General features: G+C 43.9%; 1 protein-coding gene and 1 long non-coding RNA gene across 3 annotated transcripts in view; one reads left to right on the top strand and one right to left on the bottom strand.

Moving 5' to 3' along the window:
- LOC308466536 overlaps nt 1–12120 on the top strand; it is a 47481-nt gene extending 35361 nt beyond the window's left edge. The window contains exon 3 of the long non-coding RNA XR_013980870.1: nt 11617–12120. This is a non-coding gene — a long non-coding RNA (uncharacterized lncRNA). The remainder of the gene's footprint in view (nt 1–11616) is intronic.
- Nucleotides 1–13175, bottom strand: part of MECP2 (methyl-CpG binding protein 2) — a 94903-nt gene that overhangs the window by 26681 nt on the left and 55047 nt on the right. The gene's annotated exons all lie outside the window — the stretch shown is intronic.

The following is a 13175-nucleotide window of genomic DNA, read 5'->3' as shown; positions in this document are numbered from 1 at the left end:
GTTAAATTTTAGAATTTTATTGATATTGATGCTGCATTTTATGCTGTTTTTAAGTCGCATTTTAATCAATGTTTTATATTTGCTGTTAGCCACCCTGAGCGTGGTTTTTAAACTGGGAAGGGCGGGGTATAAATAAAAAATTATTATTATATTATTATTATTGGTGATGCTGGAAGCCTTGGCCTCACAGATTTTTTAGGGTCACTCTGGCAGCAGCTGAGGCAGGAAGGAATGCTCAGAAAGGGAGACGCTGGTCCAGCTGGCATTATCTAGGTCACTTGTAATCTGTGCCAGGCAGGGATTCCAGAGCCAGTTGTATAAGACGCAGCACTAGAGCACAGTAGAATGAAATGCTCGAAGTATCAAGCCAATACAAGGGTTAAATGTTTTGCTCTTTGAAAGTCTCAGATCCACATTCCCAGCACCTCAATCTGCCTCCTTCTTGCTATTTATAGAGATTCTTGCCTTCTGATGTAAGAGGGGTTTCCCTCCCCTCCAAAATAGCTGCTGTCTTCAGTCTCTGGGAACTCCCCATTCATGCTACCAGCTGAGCTGAAAGGTGTGTCATCCCAGTCTCTGTTGTAGAGAGCACTGAATGCTGTTTGAGGAACAGCCTTTAGGATCAACATCAGGAAAGGAGTAAACTTTTTGTGGTCAGGGCTCAAGGAATTAGAAACAAACAGGGTGATACACATTTCAGCTGAATGTGGGTTTTAATGGGAGAAGGATAGATAGGTAAACAGTTGTGCATGAGCCAGGAAGTCAACACTCATCCCAGCCATAAACTCACTGAGCGAGTTAGGTAAGCCACTCGCTCAGCCTCAGCTTACTTCAGTAGTATGTAGGGTAATACTGATAAGCTGCCTTACCAGCCTGCTGAAAAAGACCCTGCTGTGGCGATAAGTTATGGCATCTGACGTGGCTGCAGACTACCTCCAGCGCTGCAGGCAGGATACCCCTGAATTCTAGTTGCTGGAGAGCAGAGGCACTGGGTTAGCGACTGTGAGGACAGAGTATTAGATTAGATGCGTCTGATCCAAATACTACTCGGTAAATTTGGGAAAGACTACTTTCACCAAGGATTCCTGGTTTTTATTTTTTAATTTACTGGGGAAAATGTCACCTCTGAAGGTTATTCAATAGTTGGACAATCATTCTGCACAAGGAAAAATACAAACAGTCTCACTGGAGCTACAATTGCATACTGCCACAGCGCTGGTCAACTTAAAAATTGAAAGTGTCATATTTGAATTTGGAAGCACTGAAAAATGCAGGCAGGTGCAAGCACCAGGAAAGACAAACTAGTGCTACAAAAAAACAAGAACCACTGTGGGTGGGGGAACTATCCAGCAACCAACTTCCCCCGCTAAAGAAGCAGCCACTGCATGGTACAGTGAAACCTAATGTATTTTTTCAATAAACGGGAATTCCCAGGTTTAGTAATGTTTCTGTGCTAGCTGAAATGTTTGAATCATTTTTTAAAGGAAAGATGTGAACCCTCAACAGTCAGAACTTAAATGTTGGCTTCTTTAAACTTGTATTGTTTAACTTCTAAACTACTCTCTGGAACTAAAAAGGTTGCAAACAGGGTGCTTTTTGCTGCTACAGTATTGTTCTAAATAAAAGCTGTTATCAACAAATTCTTCAGTCTATGGGCCATAGGTTGCCCACTTTTGCTGTGTAAGGGTACATCTTAAGTGACTACCCTCACTGGCCCAGAATAACTGGCACACATGAAGCTAGCAACAGAAATACAATGAAACATTTTTTATGATTACCCCCCCCCCCAAAAAAAAACACTGTATCTAGATGGACATACAATAGTGACAGGAACTCTGAAGCAGATGGTTTGTGCCATAGTCACTTTGGCAGGGGGGCAGGGGATTATAGAAAACACTAATTTCTTAAAACACATTCTTATTCTAGCCTCTATATCAGGAGTGAGGAACCTTTTTTCTACCATGGGCTGCATTCCCTTGTGGATAATCTTTAAGGAGTCAGATGCTATTGTTGGGTAGGGTTTACCTTTGCTACATGCAATTCGTAATATTATGTATATGCCTTTACCATCCTCAGTGCCAGGTTTGCTTTTAATATGCTGGGCCACCAATTTCTTGCCAATTTACATGTAACACACAGTACTTCCAAGACGACAACCTTCCTGTGGGGCTAAAAGCACAGCCCCACTCCATCGACAACATGGGACATTCCCTACATGTGAGTAATGCTTTATAAGGCTTACTTTTTTAAGCAAACAAGCAAAACCAGCTAAGGAAAACTGTTCTTAACTGTCCTTAAATGATAAATTAAATTTGCTCAAGTTTTTGAACTTTCAGACAGAGAGAGAGAGAATATCTTGCAACTTGTCTCTTCCCTATTAATCCACTGAGCTAGAAACTCTCTTCAGCAAAAATCTTAAAGAGTCCCTAGGGCCAAAGGGTGTTTTGGATCTCTCTCACAAGGTGGAAAGAGAGCTCTCCCGGACTTCCGGCTGCTGCGGAAAGGAATGTCGGTGTGCTAAGTGTCGGCTGCGACACGGAGCTGGCAGAAAGGCTTTTGAGGGCAGCGCCAGAGCTCAGCGCACCCCCAAAAAACTCCCACAGGAGTGTGGGGACCCAAGGGTTCCTGCAGAGTGAAATTTCTCGCCCCCCGCCCCCCCCAGTGCCTGTTTAGCACACGGGAGGAAAGGGGGAGAGGCTTGCGGAGGCTTCAAGGCACCATCGCGGCCCCTGCCAAAGCTACATTCCGACACCCAAGAAGCAGCAGACCTTCCTAATTAGAGGTAAATGCCAATAAAACAATTTAAAGGCGTAATTAGACCATAAAACTTCAATTTGGTGAGCCGGAGATAAAAGAGGAAGTCAGTCTCCAATGTTTGCGGACAGGCTCTGCAAAGGATTCTTTTTGTGAATGGGACTCGACTTTGTTTATTGCTATGGAGAATTGCTACAGCTAAATCTGACTGAATTGTCACATTCTAATGGCTTGCAACTTTAACTGTATCCAGTTACCCAATGAGATATAAGTGGAAATCTACACAGCTGGAGGTTTAAGCAAATTTTATAAAAATTTGGAGGAGCTAAAGAAGAAAGGGGGAAGACAGGAAGCCTGCAGGGAACTCTTGCACATTTGGAGGCAACCTCTAAAGTAAAAGTGGAAAAGAGCCTGGAACAGCTTCCCAAGTATCCTAAAGTATTCTAAAGTACCCCAAAAAGAAATTGGAGAGCTCTCCAAATAAGAGTGGTAAATCAAAGCCTCAGCTGCTTGCGAATTGGAACTTTAATTGCCTGTGGATTTATGACTTGGAAAACAAGACTATGGTCATGGGATTAAAAATAAGAACAGACTAAAAGGACCTACAAGTTTTGGAAAGGATGGAAGACTGAAGAAATCCCAACTAAAGAATCATGGCAAGAAAAATTGATGGATTATGCAAAATTGACACATAAGCTACGGGACAAGGATAACTGTGACTTTAAGGATGAATGGGAACCTTTCACAAAGTATTTGAAGACGCAACAAAGTGAACTGGACTCCTTGGCAGGTTTTGAATAAACATCCACAATTTTTTACTGATAATAATTAGCTAAACAGTTGGAGGATCTATACAACTCTGTAACATGCAGAAAATAGCATTATTGGAGAAAACAAAGACTGGAACTGAGGGAAGTCGGGGGTGGGATGGGGGGATGGGTTCTGTGGGGGGTGGGGAGAGGAAAAATGGGGGGGAATAAGGATATGTTTTTGGAAAATATGTTTTGTTATAACTTTGAATAAAAGAAATAAAAAAAGAAAGAAAGAGAGCTCTCCCTTCAGAGATGTAGATCAGACCTCTTAAGGCTCCTCACCACCACAGAAACCTCCGATGTCAGCAAAGGCAAAAAAAAAAAGGGGGGGGGACTGGGGCAGGCATGGACCCCAAGCGCCAGAGCTGTTGTGTGCATTCTTCTTCCTGTTAGAATCAAGGGGAGAGGCAACATCACAAATCCCAGTTACGCTCCCTGGTATACTCCAGAGCTGAGGGCGAGGAAACAATCTTAGAGATGGCTCTAATGCAACTGGAGGAAAAGTCTGGTTGAATGCAGTCGAACACTGGTGATGGTGCATAATCAAGCCTGCCTAGTGGCAGTGAGTAAAGGCTGAAAAGAAGCCTTACTCTGCTGCCTCTATTGCATCCTCATTACGCAGCTCAGCAGAGCTGATCTGGATAGTGCAGGGTCTGTTACAGTTTGGCCCGAAGGAGGTGGCAGAAACGACAGCAGCTCACTGTGACTTGTTTACAAAGCATTTTGAGAATAAAATTGCTTGCATCCACCAGGAACTTGACTCTGCTGTGATAGCAGATGAATCTCAAGGGGTGTCCAGAGCACAGTGTAGTCCCATTGTGTTGGATGAATTTCAGTTGGAGGCTCAAGGATGCAGACAAGATGCTTGGATTGGTCAGGGCAATTACTTGCACCCTGGACCCTCGCCCATCTTGGCTGATAAAAACTAGCAGGAAGGCCTACTTTTGGCACAGATACTCCTTTGGTCACTCTGCACAATGACCATATTCAGGAGAGAGACAGGAGAAATATGTCCTTGTTATTTCTCCTTGACCTCTCAGCAGTTTTTGATCCCATGGTATCCTTCTGGATAAGCTGTCTTAGTGGTAGGTAGCAGTGCTTTGCCGTGGTTCAGCTCCTACTTGGATGGTCACTCCCAGAGCGTGATTCTTGAGGAGTGCTTCAATGTGGAGTTGCTGAGGGCTCAATTTTATCCCCTACGCTATTTAACATCTACATGAAAACGCTAAGTGGAGTCATCCAGAGGTTTGGAGTACATTGTCAGCAATATGCTGGTGACATTATGCTCTACAAATGCAAGATGGGTGACACCTGGCTTGAGAGCAGTACATGTGAAAAGGATCTACAAGTTTGACCACAAACTTGACATGAGCCAACAGTGTGACGCGGCAGCTAAAAAAGCCAATGCAATTCTGGGCCTCATCAATAGGAGTATAGCATCTAGATCAAGGGAAGTAATAGTGCCACTGTATTCTGCTCTGGTCAGACCTCACCTGGAGTACTGTGTCCAGTTCTGGGCACCACAGTTCAAGAAGGACACCGACAAACTGGAACGTGTCCAGAGGAGGGCAACCAAAAGGAGGGCTTTAAACTGACTAATGTGGGGGAGGGAGACAGTGCTCCTGAAGGTAGGAGTCTATCAATTGATGAAGATGATCATCCAAATGTCATAGACCAAATGGAGCAAACAGCATGCAGACCTAGTGGCAGGAGGAAAAAATCCTTAAATAAGAGACACGGGGGAATGATTAATGGACTTCAATGTCTGTACACTAATGCGCAAAGCATGGGAAATAAACAAGATGAGCTTGAGCTCTTGGTACAGCAAACTAAATATGACATAATAGGCATCACGGAAACCTGGTGGGATAAGTCCCACGATTGGAATGTAATAATGGAGGGATACAATCTATTTCAGAGAAACAGACCAGACAAGAAAGGAGGAGGAGTGGCGTTATATGTCAGGGATGTGTATACCTGTGAAGAGATCCAAGATTTAGAACCTCAAAGCCAAAGTGAGAGCATTTGGGTCAAAATGAAGGGAGAGAAGAATAACAGTGACCTCATTGTGGAAGTTTACTATAGATCCCCAAGCCAAACGGAGGACATAGATGGTGCCTTCCTGGAACAGATGGCCAAGCATGCAAAAAGAAGGGAGATAGTAGTAATGGGGGACTTCAATTACCCGGACATTTGTTGGATGTCAAACTCAGCCAAGAGCATAAGGTCAAACAGATTCCTCACTGGCCTTGCAGACAACTTCATTGTCCAGAAAGTGGGAGAAGCAACAAGAGGAACAGCCATTTTAGATCTGGTCCTAACCAATGTGGATGACCTGGTTAGTGGGGTAGAAGTGGAAGGATCATTAGGCGCGAGTGATCATGCTCTTCTGAAGTTTACTATACTAGGACTCAATTTCTTGACTTTAAGAAAGCCGACTTCATAAAACTTAGGGAAGTGCTGGGTGAGATCCCATGGACAGTAATACTAAAAGGAAAGGGAGTTCATGATGGCTGGGAGTTTGTTAAGAGGGAGATACTAAAAGCACAATGTCAGGCAATACCAATGAGATGGAAACATGGAAGGTGCCTAAAGAAGCCAGGGTGGCTATCTAAAGAACTTTTAACTGAGTTAAGATTAAAAAAGGATGTGTACAAAAAATGGAAAAGGGGGGAAACCACCAAAGAGGAATTCAAACAAATAGCCAGCACGTGTAGACACAAAGTCAGAAAAGCTAAAGCACAGAATGAACTCAGGCTTGCTAGAGAGGTTAAAAGCAACAAAAAAGGCTTTTATGGGTATGTTCGTAGCAAAAGGAAGAACAAAGAAACAGTGGGGTCACTCAGAGGAGAAGATGGTGAAATGCAAACAGGGGACACAGAAAGGGCTGAACTCCTCAATGCCTTCTTTGCCTCAGTCTTCGCTGATAAAGAAAACAATGCCCGACCTGAAGAATTTGGAGCAAATGATTCAGCAGAGGAAACACAGCCCAGAATAACTAAGGAGATAGTACAAGAATACTTGGCTAGTTTAGATGTATTCAAGTCTCCAGGGCGAGATGAACTGCATCCAAGAGTATTAAAAGAACTGGCAGATGTGATCTCAGAACCACTGGCAGTCATCTTTGAGAATTCCTGGAGAACAGGCGAAGTCCCGGCAGACTGGAGGAGGGCAAATGTTGTCCCTATTTTCAAAAAGGGGAAAAGAGAGGACCCAAATAATTACCGCCCAGTCAGTCTGACATCAATACCAGGGAAGATTCTGGAGCAGATCATTAAGCAAACAGTCTGTGAGCACCTAGAAAGGAATGCTGTGATCACCAATAGTCAGCATGGATTTCTGAAAAATAAGTCATGTCAGACTAACCTGATCTCGTTTTTTGACAGAATTACAAGCCTGGTAGATGAAGGGAACGCAGTGGATGTAGCCTACCTTGATTTCAGCAAGGCATTTGACAAGGTGCCCCATGATATTCTTGTAAAGAAGCTGGTAAAATGCGGTCTTGACTATGCTACCACTCAGTGGATTTGTAACTGGCTGACTGACCGAACCCAAAGGGTGCTCATCAATGGTTCCTCTTCATCCTGGAGAAGAGTGACTAGTGGGGTGCCACAGGGTTCTGTCTTGGGCCCGGTCTTATTCAACATCTTTATCAACGACTTGGATGATGGACTCAAGGGCATCCTGATCAAATTTGCAGATGACACCAAACTGGGAGGGGTGGCTAACACCCCAGAGGACAGGATCACACTTCAAAACGACCTTGACAGATTAGAGATCTGGGCCAAAACAAACAAGATGAATTTTAACAGGGAGAAATGTAAAGTATTGCACTTGGGCAAAAAAAATGAGAGGCACAAATACAAGATGGGTGACACCTGGCTTGAGAGCAGTACATGTGAAAAGGATCTAGGAGTCTTGGTTGACCACAAACTTGACATGAGCAAACAGTGTGACGCGGCAGCTAAAAAAGCCAATGCAATTCTGGGCTGCATCAATAGGAGTATAGCATCTAGATCAAGGGAAGTAATAGTGCCACTGTATTCTGCCCTGGTCAGACCTCACCTGGAGTACTGTGTCCAGTTCTGGGCACCACAGTTCAAGAAGGACACTGACAAACTGGAACGTGTCCAGAGGAGGGCAACCAAAATGGTCAAAGGCCTGGAAACGATGCCTTATGAGGAACGGCTAAGGGAGCTGGGCATGTTTAGCCTGGAGAAGAGGAGGTTAAGGGGTGATATGATAGCCATGTTCAAATATATAAAAGGATGTCACATAGAGGAGGGAGAAAGGTTGTTTTCTGCTGCTCCAGAGAAGTGGACACGGAGCAATGGATCCAAACTACAAGAAAGAAGATTCCACCTAAACATTAGGAAGAACTTCCTGACAGTAAGAGCTGTTCGACAGTGGAATTTGCTGCCAAGGAGTGTGGTGGAGTCTCCTTCTTTGGAGGTCTTTAAGCAGAGGCTTGACAACCATATGTCAGGAGTGCTCTGATGGTGTTTCCTGCTTGGCAGGGGGTTGGACTCGATGGCCCTTGTGGTCTCTTCCAGCTCTATGATTCTATGATTCTATGAAAATGGTCAAAGGCCTGGAAACGATGCCTTATGAGGAACGGCTAAGGGAGCTGGGCATGTTTAGCCTGGAGAAGAGGAGGTTAAGGGGTGATATGATAGCCATGTTCAAATATATCAAAGGATGTCACATAGAGGAGGGAGAAAGGTTGTTTTCTGCTGCTCCAGAGAAGCGGACACGGAGCAATGGATCCAAACTACAAGAAAGAAGATTCCACCTAAACATTAGGAAGAACTTCCTGACAGTAAGAGCTGTTCGACAGTGGAATTTGCTGCCAAGGAGTGTGGTGGAGTCTCCTTCTTTGGAGGTCTTTAAGCAGAGGCTTGACAACCATATGTCAGGAGTGCTCTGATGGTGTTTCCTGCTTGGCAGGGGGTTGGACTCGATGGCCCTTGTGGTCTCTTCCAACTCTATGATTCTATGATTCTACTTCTCCTTTCCATCTGCAGGTGAGGCAGTGAGTGTGCTGGATCACTGAATTGCCTCAGTAATGGACTGGATGAGAGCCAACAAACTGAAGCTCAATCCAGCTAAGACTGAGGCACTGTTAGTGGATCGGATGGGTGGGAGATTGCCTGCTCTTGATGGGGTTACACTCTCTGTGAAGGAGCAGGCATGTAGCCTGGGGGTACTCCTGGACCCTTTGTTGTTCCTTGAAGCTCTGATGGCCTCAGGGGGCACAGAGTGCCTTCCACCAGCTTCAGCTGGTGGCACAACTGCGCCCCTATCAGGACAGGGATAGTCTAACTTCTGTTGTCTATGCTCTGGTAACGTCTAGACTGGATTAATGCAATGTGTTGTATGTAGGGCTGCCTCTAAAGATCGTTTGGAAGCTTCAGCTGGTGCAGAATTTGGTGGCCAGGTTGCTCACCAGAACAAGACAGATTGAGCATATTACACATATCCTGGCCCGACTGCATTGGTTGCCAATTAGTTTCTGGTCCCAATTCAAAATGCTGTTTTTGATCTATAAAGCTTTAAATTGTACAGGATCGTAATACCTCAAGGACTGCTTCTCCCTATATAAATCATCTGCGTTCATCATCTGACACCATTCTTCATGTTCCTCCTCCATGTGAGGTCCAAAGGATGGCAACGCAAGAACAAGCCTTTTCTGCAGTGGCTCCATTTGTGGAATGCTCTCCCCAGGGAGGTTCACCTGGTGCCTTCATTATATATCTTTAGGTGTCAGGCAAAAACGTTCCTCTTCAACCAGGCCTTTGGCTGTTTAATATTCCACAGCCTTTTAAACGTGTTTGTGGGTGGGTTATTGCGTTGTTGCTTTAATTCGACCTATTTATTTGTGCTTTTACCTTGCATATTTATCTTGTGATCCACCCTGAGATCTTATGATGAAGGGCGGTATTTGTCAAACAAACAAGCAAATAACTGATGGATACAGCCCACTGGTTGTCTTTGTGCACATTTATGGTACAGAGGCACAGTCCTAGAAACCATTTACATGAAAGTAAGGGTTAACATACAAGCCACAAGTTTTGAAATCATAGCGGCAATAGTTGGAAACCTACTATCCATTTCATTCCCATTTTACAAGTAAAGAACAGTAGTTATTAACCTGGGTAATATGGAAAGCTTTAAATCAAGCTGTCAACTTGGATTCCACCACAATTATAATTCACTGCCAAGAATTTTCTGAAGGAACTGGGTAAGAGGACTTTATAAAGACACTTTTTTTGGACTACCTTCTTGGACCACAACATGCCATCCTTCTCTCTTCTGGGGGTTGGGTTACAGGTCCAATTGAACAATGTATGTCCATTCATTTGGATGGTTCCATATCAGAGATTTATTTTTTTAAAAAAGGAGGGCAATTACATGCATGCAGTCATGAACGCATACCCCAAAATATACTACAAGGAAGGTTATCCATTGCAAATCAATAAAAATTCCAGCCAGCCTTCTCATTAGATAGACTGAATCTAGTTCTGTAAAAGAGAGATTTCTAAATGGCTGCAATTCACATTTATAGCACAAGATGGCACTGGGGTATGGGAAAGACAAGGACTTTTCCAGATGTCCAAGGACTTGCAATGCAACACTGCCAGTGAGGAACTAAGGGTTAAACAAAAGCTTCACAGGAAATCTGGGATTAGGGACATCTCCCCCAAATCCTTTATTTAAATTTATTAGCAGCCTCAAAATAGCACTCCAGAAGAAGGTGCACATTAAAATCCACCTCCTGTTGCACCTAATAGCAGCATGGTAGTGGGTAAAAGATGTGGATATAAATCAGTGAAAGGGTTCAAACACCTTCTCCTCAAGTTGCATCAAGTCTGAACCTCAGTGGGGTGCTTTCTGCAGCTATGAAGAGTGTTGTGCTCTTATATAGGATCTTTTCAATGAAATTCTAAACTCTTAAGACCAAAAACCTTAGGAATTCTGAAAACGAAAACAGCTCAGAAATGCCACCTGTACATTAAAGCAACAACCAAAGCACTCTGATCTACTTGCAAGTTCATTACTTTGATGGGTAAAGTTGGAATGCAGATAACAAGCAAAAAATCAATCTCTCCGGGCCATGATAAAAGCCCTGCAGAGAGCCCTGTTTATCGACACTCAATTACCACTACAAGTTATATGCAAAAACATAATTAACTTCATCCAATGGTGTGATAAGGAGCAGAAAAACAGCAGCAAGAAAGGGCAGTTGATCTTTTCGCTGTCCACCAGGGGTGCCAACTATAGGGGGCGGAAGGGGCTTCAGCCCCCTCAATATTTGTGGGCAGAGGGCCAAGCCCCCCCCCCCCAATATTGAGGGGGCTGCCATTCCCCACTGCCGTCAGGTGAGCACTTGCGTGTGCTGGGCAGAACACGCAGGGAGGGAGATCCCCCTCCATGCTCCCTAAACTCCTGCACCGCCAGAGAAGCACTGGTGCAACAGGTGGGGCAGGACACAACACGTGATGCTGGGCCCCCTCAATGTGGGGGACAAGTAGGCACCCCTGTTGTCCACCATTCCACAAACTGTGGAAGAGAGAATCTGGAGCAGGGAAAATGTAAACATGGACAGATACTATACTATACGGAGCTTCACTAAAATGCTTAAATGTTTCTTTGATTGTCCTTGAATTTCCCTACCGAACTTGTCATCCTCTCCTAGCACATCTGTGTGGTGCACCACACCCTTGGAGAACCACTGCTTTAGTGTAAAAGAGGTTTGTCCCCTCTGTGACTCCTGCAGAGCCAGAATTATCTTCTGGCATTTTTAAATGACATTTTTGAAACATATCAAAAATAATATTTTTGAAACCTATCAATCAACAAAAACCCTATTGAATTAATTATGTACCCCTCATCAAAAAACATTATAAGCTGGATGTATTATTTCAAAAAAGTTTGCTTAGATGTTTTATAGGGTGTCACATTATGTAGAAGAATGAGCTTATGGTGGTCCAACCATTTGTCAATACATTTGATCTAATGATGGTTGTATTTTTATCCTTTTCTGTAATAGTGATGTCAGCACACTGCCAGCACACCGCGGGACATGTACAAATTGCCCCACATTCATCCGGAGCTACAGTCAGAAGTCAGAACGTGGTCCTGACCCAGACGTTGTTTGATTGATTCACGTGTTTGTACAGTCGTACCTCGGCTCCCGAAGTGAGTTTTTGAACATTCTTTCAGAAGCCGAACGTCTGATGGGGCTTCCACAGCTTCTGATTGGCTGCAGGAGCTTCCTGCAGGCAATGAGAAGCCGCGCTTTGGAAGTCAAACGTTTCGGAAGATCAATGAAGTTTTTAAAATTTGATGTAGTATTGTGTTTTAATTAGTTGGAAGCTGCCCAGAGTGGCTGGAGGAACCCAGTTAGATGCGCGGCATATAAATAAAAAGTATTATAACTCTAATTATAATTATTATCTCATCCTTTCATGTCCCCACACAGTGAGCAACATTTGCCATGGGATACAGTAAGTAGGGCTCCTCTCCTAATATAAAGACCTAGGCCTGAGATTCCCAATCCTATTTGGCTTACTGCCCACTTTTCGGGGGGGGGGGATACTCAGCACCTCCCCCCCCAAAATCTACCTTCTTTAAGTGAACAAACAGTGACAAATTTGCATTCTTTTATTTATCTATATTTCTACCTACATCCTATAACCTAGTAAAGAAATATGTTGTTGTAAATAAGATACCCCGAAGCTCAACATTATAAAATTATTTATTAAAATCAACCACAGTAACATTCGTATTACACACAGAAAATTCAGATAACTAAGGATATTAAAATTAAAATTAAAATTATGAATAATATTAATAATCCTAATGAAAAGAATGAACCTGGTGTGCTATCAATTAATGTCCGGCTCTATTTTGTCAGCAAGCTGCGATCCATTTCCTGAGCCTAGTTGAGCCTAGTTGAAGCCCAGGAAAACCCCTCACCTCCAGCACAACTGGCAGATCCAGGGGAGGTGCTGGCACTGTCCCGCAACGGCACCCGACCTTGCGGAAAGCATCATTATCCAACAGATTAAACATGTACAAACCATTTTTCAAATTTTTCTTTTATTTTCTTCTTTCTTTCTGCTTCCGCTGCCCACTTATTTTTATTCAATGCCCCCTCAATTCCACCCAAGGCTACTACCGCCCCCTTGCATCATTCCAGCACCCCTCAGGGGGCTGTGCTGTCCACTTTGGGAAACACTGACCTAGACAGATTGGTGTTGGTAGAGGAATTCTCTCAGATACATAGGGTCCCAAGTCGTTCAGGGATGTTTATATCAACATAACCACCTTAAATTGGGCCTGGTTATTTACAGGCAGCTGGAGCAGACCCCACAAAACCAGTGTTCTATGACTGTGCACCTAAGTCCCCACCCATGAGCACGCCAGCAGCAACACTCTGCACAAGCTGCAGTTTCTGGACCTTCTTCAAGGGCAGCCCTACATGGAATGGACAGCAGCAGTCATTTCAGGAGGCTATCAAAGCATACAAAACTTTGGCCAGACTATCCTAGTTCAGCAAAGGCTGCAGTTGGTGAACCAGCCAGAGCTATAAAGTTATCAAGGAAA

The sequence above is a fragment of the Podarcis pityusensis genome (genome assembly GCF_964106645.2).
Source record: "Podarcis pityusensis genome assembly, chromosome: 17".
Classification (NCBI taxonomy): domain Eukaryota; kingdom Metazoa; phylum Chordata; class Lepidosauria; order Squamata; family Lacertidae; genus Podarcis; species Podarcis pityusensis.
The sequence above is the reverse complement of the archived record's forward strand: the minus strand, read 5'-3'. Positions and strand labels throughout refer to the sequence as shown.